Below are 9,010 nucleotides of genomic sequence, written 5' to 3' on the forward strand. Positions count from 1 at the left end.
GTACAGTAAGAGCTTTAACCCTATGGTGAGATGTTTCGAGCTGAACAGTTTTTGTAAGCAGAAATAGGCTCTGTTGGCTGACAACAACCGTGCGCGGATTTCCTCATCGTAGTTGTTATCGGTTGTGATTTTCGACCCTAGATAGGAGAAATTATCAACGGTCTCAAAGTTGTGCGGTTGATGTTGTGGGTTGGTTGGTTTTCGATGCTGACATTGCCACCATATACTTTGTCTTGCCTTCATTGATATACAGCCCACGATCTTGCCGTAATTGCCGCCTGCTTGATCTGGATGAAGGCAGTTTGTACATCTCGGGTGGTCCTTCCTATGATGTCGATATTGTCAGCATAGGCCAGTAGTTGGTTGGACTTAAAGAGGATCGTACCTCTTGCATTTATCTCAGCACCATGGATCACTTTCTCAAGGGCCAGGTTAAAGAGGTCACATGATAGGGCATCCTCTTGTCATAGACCGTTGTTGATGTCGTTGCGGCTTCGCACATTGCTCAGGATCAGCCTAGTCAGTCTTATAAATTTCGTCGGGATACCGAACTCTCGCATGGCCGTGTAAAGTTTTACCTTGGCTATGTTATCATAGGCGGCTTTAAAGTCGATGAATAGATGGTACAACTGTTTACCATATTACAACAATTCCACTTTTACAGTGTTATTTTTCCTGCGTTTCGTTATTAAGAAAGCTTCCGTTTTCGCGTCCGCCGAGGTCAGCCTGGCCTTTTCTAGCCAGGACTTTACCGCTCTCATTGTTTCTGTTGCGTAAACCTCCACATCTTCTGGGTGTTTTGCTGCAACAACCACAGCTAGGTCATCAGCAAAGCCGACAATCGTAGTCCCCTCTGGGACGGGAAGAGCAAGCACCCCATTATACATGATATTCCACGACAGGGGACCAAGTACCGATCTCTGTGGTACCCCGGCTGTGACAATGTACTCTTTGGAGCCCTCATCCGTCTCGTACCAGAGAGTCCTCTCTGAGAGGTAGTTTTCCACCAAATTCGCTAAGTATCCGGGGACACCTACGTCAGCCAACGCCCGTTTAATTCTATTTCAGTTGGCCGAGTTGAATGCGTTGTTGACATCCAACGCCACCACGGCACAGTAGCCGTCAGAAATCAGTGCACCTTTTGCCAGGTTTACCACCATGCCAATTGCGTCCACCGTAGAGTGGGCGCGTCGGAAACCAAACTGGCGTTCCGACAAACCATTGCTGGCTTCGACAATGGGCAGGAGTCTGTTGTAGATGACTCTTTCCATCATCTTCCCCATTGTATCCAACAGGCAGGTAGGACGATAAGACGATAAGACGCTGGGCTTGCCAGGCTTCGGAAGCAACACCAACTTTTGCTTTTTCCACTGGGCAGGGAATATTCCTTCTTTTAGGTACGCCTCGAAGGTGTTGGCGAAAAGTTCGGGCCTAGTCTTCACTGCCAGTTTCAAACCTGGGTTGGGGATGCCATCCAAACCTGGGGCCTTGTTGTTACCGAACCTACCACATATTTCCCGCAGGTCCTCCACAGTTACAGGCGGTATTATGCCGTCATTTAGCTGGACAAAAATTTCCCTTCCCCTATTTTCGTGGTGAGGAACAGAGTGGTAACAATCTGTTTCAGGAGGCGCGGACAGGTCACCTGGGGTGATTTCCGCAGCTTTTTCATCACCACTCTGTAAGCCTCGTCCCAAGGGTTTATGTCGGCATGGTCGCACAGCTGTTTGAAGCAGTTCTTTTTGCTCCTGCGAATGGCTTCCTTTAGGCGGCCACGCAATTGGTTGTGTGCCTCCCCTCGACCGTCGCCACCGGGTTTTCCCCTGAGCCTCTGGCAAAGCCTCCTTGCCCGAAAACATGCGGCTCGCAAACTAGCGATTTCGTTGTTCCACCAGTTGTTGGGTTGCCTACTGGGGAGCAATCGCCTTCTGGGCATAGTAACATCGCATGCTTCCGTCACCCATCGAGTGATCTGGGTGGCTTTCTCTCCAGCCGTACCATTCAGGGATATGTCGGATTTGAGCACCGCGGAAAACGTGTCCCCCTCGAAAGCTTTCACTGTCCAGCCAAGCATACCACCCGGCATTCAGCGAAAACTCTTTTTCGAGCTCGATCCGCCCTTGATCTCTATGCAGATTGCCTGGTGGTCGCTGTGAGTATAGTCCTCACTGACATGACAAGCGATTCTACTGGCTAAAGTGGCACTCACGTATGTCAGGTCCACTATAGACCCCAGGCCCCTTCCCCGGAAAGTGTACGAAGACCCAACATTCGCCAGTAACATGTCCAGCTCCGCGAATGCTTCGAGGAGAACACGTCCCCTGACATTAGTTATCCGGCTGCCCCATTCAAGAGCCCACGCGTTGAAATCGCCTCCTATTATGATCGGTCAACGTCCTCTTATATCCAAAACAAGAGCAGCAAGCATCCGCTCATACTCGACGAGTGTAGCGCTGGGTGGAGCATAGCAGCTGTAGATGTGGATGCCCTTCACCTTCGCTCTGATGAAGCCCTCCTCCGGGTGTTCCATTATTTCCTGGAAGGCTTGTTCTCCAGTCCACAGCGCTGCTTGGTCCGTTTGGTCTTTGACCCAAACGCTACCACCGCGGTTTCGGTATGGTTCACTTAGTATGGCCACATCGATGTTTTTCTCGCGGATGGTTTGCGCGAGTAGATCCTGCGCCGCTTCGCAGTGGTTGAGGTTGATTTGTATCAACCTCATCTGCGATTTGTCCTAAGGGCTCTCCTGTATTCCGGGCACCTGCTGCTGCCCGCAATGTGCCGATGGTCCACACCCTCCTTTCCTTTGCACAGTAGACAATTTGGGTCAGATCCGCAGTCCTTGCTGATATGGCCTTCCACTCCGCATCTCCTGCATTGCTTTGACCTGTCATTTGGGTTAGTGCATGACTTTGCAATGTGACCAAAGCCAAGGCATCTAAAGCACCGTTTTAACGCCACCTGTTCCCTAAGGCGACACATACCCCAGCCTATTCTCACTCTCCCTGCTGCTAACAGTTTGAGTGCGTTCTCCACTGGCAGCCTGATGATGGCGGTTTGAGTTCCTCCATAGGCTTTCCTTAGCGTTTTCACCACTGACTCTTGTAGTCCGGCAAGATCGAACTGTTTCTCCAACGCTTCGCGAGCCTCCTCCATCGTCGTGATTTCATCTATATCTTTACAGATTATAGTGATCTCCGGCCTGCTAGCTCTTATGTCGGCTTCCTGCCCTAAAGTCTTCTCGATTTGGCTTAAGAATTTGTCCGCGGTTACATCCTTGGATTTCTTAAGTTCCAACATAAGATCTCCCTTCTGGGACCTAATGCGGCTGACGTTGTCTCCCAAATTGGTGAGTTCGGGGTCTGCCTTGACTTTCCTGAGAATGTCGGCGTATGACCCTTCGCCTCGTTTGGAAATGAAAATCACCTCCGGTCTAATCTTCCTCCGATAATTTCTTTTCCGCGGTTCTACCTTCCTCCAAGCTTCCGCATCCGCCTTTGAAGGTTCGATTCCTTCTCTCGAGGTATCCACTGCATTGTCATCATCTAGCACGATCCAAACATTGCGGCATTACTGCATTACAAAACTGATTTTACAATATGATATCACATTTCAAAACATCACCTAATATTACCGCTCTTCGTAGTACAAGTGGCATTGGCATTTGTGTGCTGAGCTGGCTTTGGGCTTGCTGGCTTTGGGTTGGAAAATGATTTTGGGTGCATGTGAAGAGACGGAGTGTCTTGATTTTACGGGCGTGTGTGTGTGCTTGAGGTGGGGGAGGGGCGAAAGCCTCTGAGCACTCAGACCTCAGTGGCTCATTGTACTCGATTCTCCCCTCTAACGGAATATCCCGGATTCGTTTATATATCGTAGGATTTCCGTTAGTGGATGTGATGCTACCCGCTACAGTTGGAGCACGTCAGCACCAAAAATCTGATGTCTGATGCGTCCGTAGGCGGGGCACTTACAGAGAAAATGTTCCGTGGATTACGCTTCTTCATTACAGGATCGACACGTATCATCTTGGATCATTCCTATTCTGAACTTATACCTTCTACCTTCTACCTTCCTCCAAGCTTCCGCATCCGCCTTTGAAGGTTCGATCCCTTTTCTCGAGGTAGCCAGTGCAGTATTTTCACTGGCAGCTTCAGACGTACTTTTCATGAACTCCGCCTTTTTGGGAGTTGAGTCCTTTTTTCTTTTCGGGGTTTGCTGGCCTGTTGAGTCATTCAGCTTCTCGCGCAGCCTCTTCCCCGGTTTCTTCGCTTTTGTGTTTTGAACCGGCGTTACTTGAGTTGCCTGGTTCACTTTTCCAATCGGCGACTTCCCTACTCGTTCATCCTGGGCCTTGCCGTACGTCAAACCGATGCCTCTTATCATGGCCCTTATATTTTGGTGAATGTTCTTGCGCTCCTTTATAAACTCAGACAGCTCCATGATCTTTTTACCGAGGGCAGTAAAGGCAGCTCCAGACTGATCATTGCCCAAAACATCGCTCGGGTGAATCGACGTCAGTGATTCTTCCTCATCGAAGACTCCCGCTATACGCTTCCCACTGGGGGTAGCGATCGTGGGGGCTGTGCCCGTGTGGGAGGGGATCTGCGAAAAATCGAGCTCCTTCTGAACGGATCCATCACTGGAGCCAGTTCAAGTTCCTTCCGTAGCCTAGCAAGATAGCGGAGAATATCTTATAGATGGTACTCAGCAACGTGATACCTCTATAATTGCTGCACTGCGTGATATCTCCCTTTTTATGTATGAGACAGATAATGCCTCTTTGCTAATCGTCAGGCATTGATTCGCTGTCCCATTCCTTGAGCACAAGTTGATGAACCACTTGGTGTGGTTGGTCGCCTCCATATTCAACAAATTCGGCTGTAATTCCATCGGCTCCTGGCAACTTATGATTTTGAAGCCGATGAATTGCACGGGCTGTTTCTTCGTGGTGGTAGTATTTGTCCGTCGTCTTCAGTTGGCGGGACCTCCAAATCGCCGATGTTCTGGTTGTTCAGTAGCTCATTAAAGTACTCAACCCATCGCTCCAATATGCTCATTCTGTGGGAAATCAGATTTCCCTTTTTGTCTCAGCAGGATGAGCATCGAGGTGTGTAACGCTTCACCCTGCTGACTTGTTGATAAAACTTGCGTACCTGATGCGGTTGCTCCCTCTACTTTTCGAGTTCACAGACTTGTTGGTTCTCCCAGGCTTCCGTCTGTGAAGTCGCTTCTCCGCTCGACAAAGTTCGTGATAAGTCTCTGCGCGTGTCCGCGTTCTTTGAGAATGCAACATTACTCGGTATGCGGCATTCTTCCGTTCCGTTGCTAGCTTACATTCATCATCAAACCAGCCGTTCCGACACCTTTTGCGGCTGGGGCCAAGTATGTTCTTCAGGTGATTGTGGAGATTATTTGTTGATGCTTCATCTCCAGGTTCTCTGTTGACTGCGGTTATTGCGGCATCCATTTCCCTCTTATAGGTGTCACGGAGGACTGTGTTGTGGATGGCTTCAGTGGTAACTCTCACATGATTGTCAGAGGGGATTCTGGGTGGTGTTGTTATTCGAGCTCGGATCACCATGCCAACGAGATAGTCATCCCAGTCTATATTGACCCCCCTATATGTTCTGACATTCATCAAGGCTGAGAGGTGGGGGCGCTCGATCAACACGTGGTCAATTTGGTTGAAAGTGGTCCCGTCTGAAGAGGTCCATGTATGTTTGTGGACCGCTTTCCGCGCAAACCAGGTACTTCCAACAACCATTTCGTGTGACCCTGCTAATTGAATAGTCCCCAGTCCGTTATCATTTGTTTTATCGTGTAAGCTATGGGAGCCAACGTATCGCCTGAATACGGGCTCCTTCCCTACTTGGCTGTTAAAATCCCCAAGTATGACTTTGATATCATATCTGGAACAGGTTTCGAGGGTTCGTTCTACTGCCCGGAGAAGGTATCCTTCTTCGACTCTGCAGTCTCTTCTGTAGGGGCGTCAACGTTAATGAGGCTTATATTTCTAAACTTGCCTTGCAAACACAGCAGGATTCATTTTTTGGCCGACTAAGAAACCTACTCCGAGCACATGATTTACTGGATGACCACTATAATATATGGTGTAACAACTCCCTGTCCCTGTCCAACGCATCTCCTGTAACGCTCTTACATCAGCCTTATTTTGGGGCAGGGTATCGGCTAGCTGCTCAACAGCTTCATCTCTGTACAGGGAGCGCAAGTCCCATGAAAAAATACGCAAATCGTTATTCCTTTGTCGCTGCCGGGTTCGTCGTTGTGTAATCCGTCCAGTCCGAGGCTCCTGCTGTGGTTTCGTAACAAGTTGTTTTGCGTGTAGGGTTGTCAGTCCTACCCAACCCCCTTCCTGGAGGACCAGTTGGTGCAATTTGTCCCGTTTTTAGTCGCGGGGGACTCGCCTTCATCCTTCTCCTTCTGCAGCTTTTCGTTAAGAAAGAGCTCCCAGCGGTCACAACGTGGAGGTGGAGATAGGGTTTGGTAGTAGAGCTGTTGGTGTTGGTTCAGCAGGCGTTTCCCAGATTTTATGCTCCATCGTGGGTACCAATCCACGTTTCGCCCTGGACCTATACTACCCTTTGACCACCCCAGACTCTTTTATAATACTTGATCAAAATAGGAAAATAATAACCCCAATGGTAGTAGGGATTATTATCTGTGAAAAAGGTTTGAAGACAAAATAAATTAATTACGATTTTATTGTATCGATGTTTATTCTCTCTCTCCCCCTTTATTACTACTTTACAAGGTGTTAAAAAGTGCATAATTCCAATATTGAAAACAAGATCAATAATTTTTTTACTCGAGATAAGATAAATCTTAACAGGAATGATAATGGCCCGTGTGTGCGGTTAACATGCTATGCCTCATTAAGGGTTGGCTGGCAATCATATGTATATTTTAAATCGATCTAAGGTTTTTATTTAAATTAGAATCTCAAGGCTCTTCATAGCTTGTACGTATTAATATAATTTGCATGTTTATGGGTTGGTATCTACACAATCCTAACCGGGTAAATTTCACATAAATTTCGAAATGATTGACTTTATTTAGTAAAAAATTTAACGATTCTCATGCGGTATATAATTTATTGGTTATTTTATTGTTCATTGTCTGCATAACTCCTGCAAAACTACCACTCCATGACTTCTTCTGTTTTCATAGTGATTTAGTTTTCGAAGGACCTAATCTTGAGCAGGTCAGCCACGATCGGGTGAAGTGAATTTTATTATATTGTATCTAACGAGTAGTGGGAAGTATCTATTTTGAAAATGAAGGGTTTTTTTGAAGCAAACGATATATATGAAGTGTTGCGTCCTCTTCTAACAATGGCATTCTATTTTGGGTTGGTTCCAGTGAGGATCTCTTGTACCAAAACTGGTCGAAAGTATTTTGAAGCTACAAATTTGGGACTGATACCGACGGTGGTGCAAATAGCTACGTTCTCTGCATGTTTTATAATATCGTGTCAGAATAAGGAGAGCATAATAAAAGTGTTCATTAAATCCTCGCCTGCAGTCTTTGGTGACTTTGTCCAGCTAACAGTGGGGGTTGCAGGCGTTATTGCGGTTTTTGTAATAAGTGCTATTAACCGCGTGAAATATGTAAAAAGCGTAGAACTCCTGGTTAGCGTTGATCGGAAATTGGTTACGCTGGGTGCAAACCTAAATTATTCTAAATTATTACGCCGATCTTATGTAGTGATATTAACTATTTTCGGCGTGGGAGCGGTCTTCAATGTTGTATGTTACGTTCTGTTAACACAAGCCAGTATTAGCCCTTCCGTCACTATTTTTTACACGAATTTCCTGCCCCATCTCACGTTCTTTATAGTCATCGTCTACATTGAATCTGCGTCGAACTTTGTCTGGCTCAGATTTAACATTGTTAACGAGGTTGGTCCATGTAATCCTACAAGATATCATTTTCACTCAGCAGTTCCTTCTCCAAAAACTTTCTAGATCCTGATTGTATTATGCACTCCGGGTGGCACCAGTGGAATAATGCAACGATATAAAACCACTATTCGACCAGTATATGTCAAGGTCTTCAAGTATTTCTCGATTTCTTCAGCGATCTACAAAAACCCAGAGGATGTCATCAAGACAATTATGAAAATCAACGATGCCCTGAGTGAAGCTTGCGAAAGGGCTAATGGATTTTTCTCCTATCACGTGGTTATCATCGTTTCAATTGCTTTCTTTGCAATACTTTTCGATTTGTATTATCTCCTGGACATATTTATTGAACACAGCAAGGATCATCATCAAACTGACATTTTCTTCATCTCATTTTTCACGGCCCAACTCGTGTACTATGTAATGATCATATTTCTCCTTGTTCAAGGAAGCACGAGAATTATGGTCGAGGTAAGAAACTTTCTAGTAAGATTCTTTTCTAAATTTTGATGTACATCCTAACAAGGATCGAATCGCGAAAATTTAGTCCCGAGGATGAGAATTATGCAGGAAACCCGAGCCCAAGATGGAAGTAATACAGACCCCGTATTATCCCCCTACGTTACTGACGCAAGGTGGTAGGGCAACCAGCTGTATTATCTTGTAAGCGGTCTGCCCAGCCGAACGTGTCAGTGGGACCCCCATGTTTCTCTCCGTATGGGTGATACGGCGACCCAGGTAAGGTTGTAGCTGGTCGGTTGAGGTGAACGGTTCCTGCGGGATCCGGGATCCAACACGTCACTTTGCTGCATTCCTGAGACGGGCGAACCGCGGTTTAGGGAGGTAGCGCGCCTTAAACTAGGGAAAACACCTGAGGTAGTACTCTTAAAAGGACGAACAGACAGACAGACGGACAGACATTAGTTTAAGCTAACTCAGAAGACGCGCAGGTTGGACTACTTCTGAAGGTCTACGGAATCTTCGGCGGCTGCTTGCTGATCGTAGGAGGCAGTTTAAAGAGGGGAAAGGACGGCTGGAAGGATAGGACTTCCTATGGAGCATGGGGGTAGCGGGATGCAAAATGCTGG

This window comes from Hermetia illucens, chromosome 1, assembly GCF_905115235.1.
Source record: "Hermetia illucens chromosome 1, iHerIll2.2.curated.20191125, whole genome shotgun sequence".
Lineage (NCBI taxonomy): Eukaryota > Metazoa > Arthropoda > Insecta > Diptera > Stratiomyidae > Hermetia > Hermetia illucens.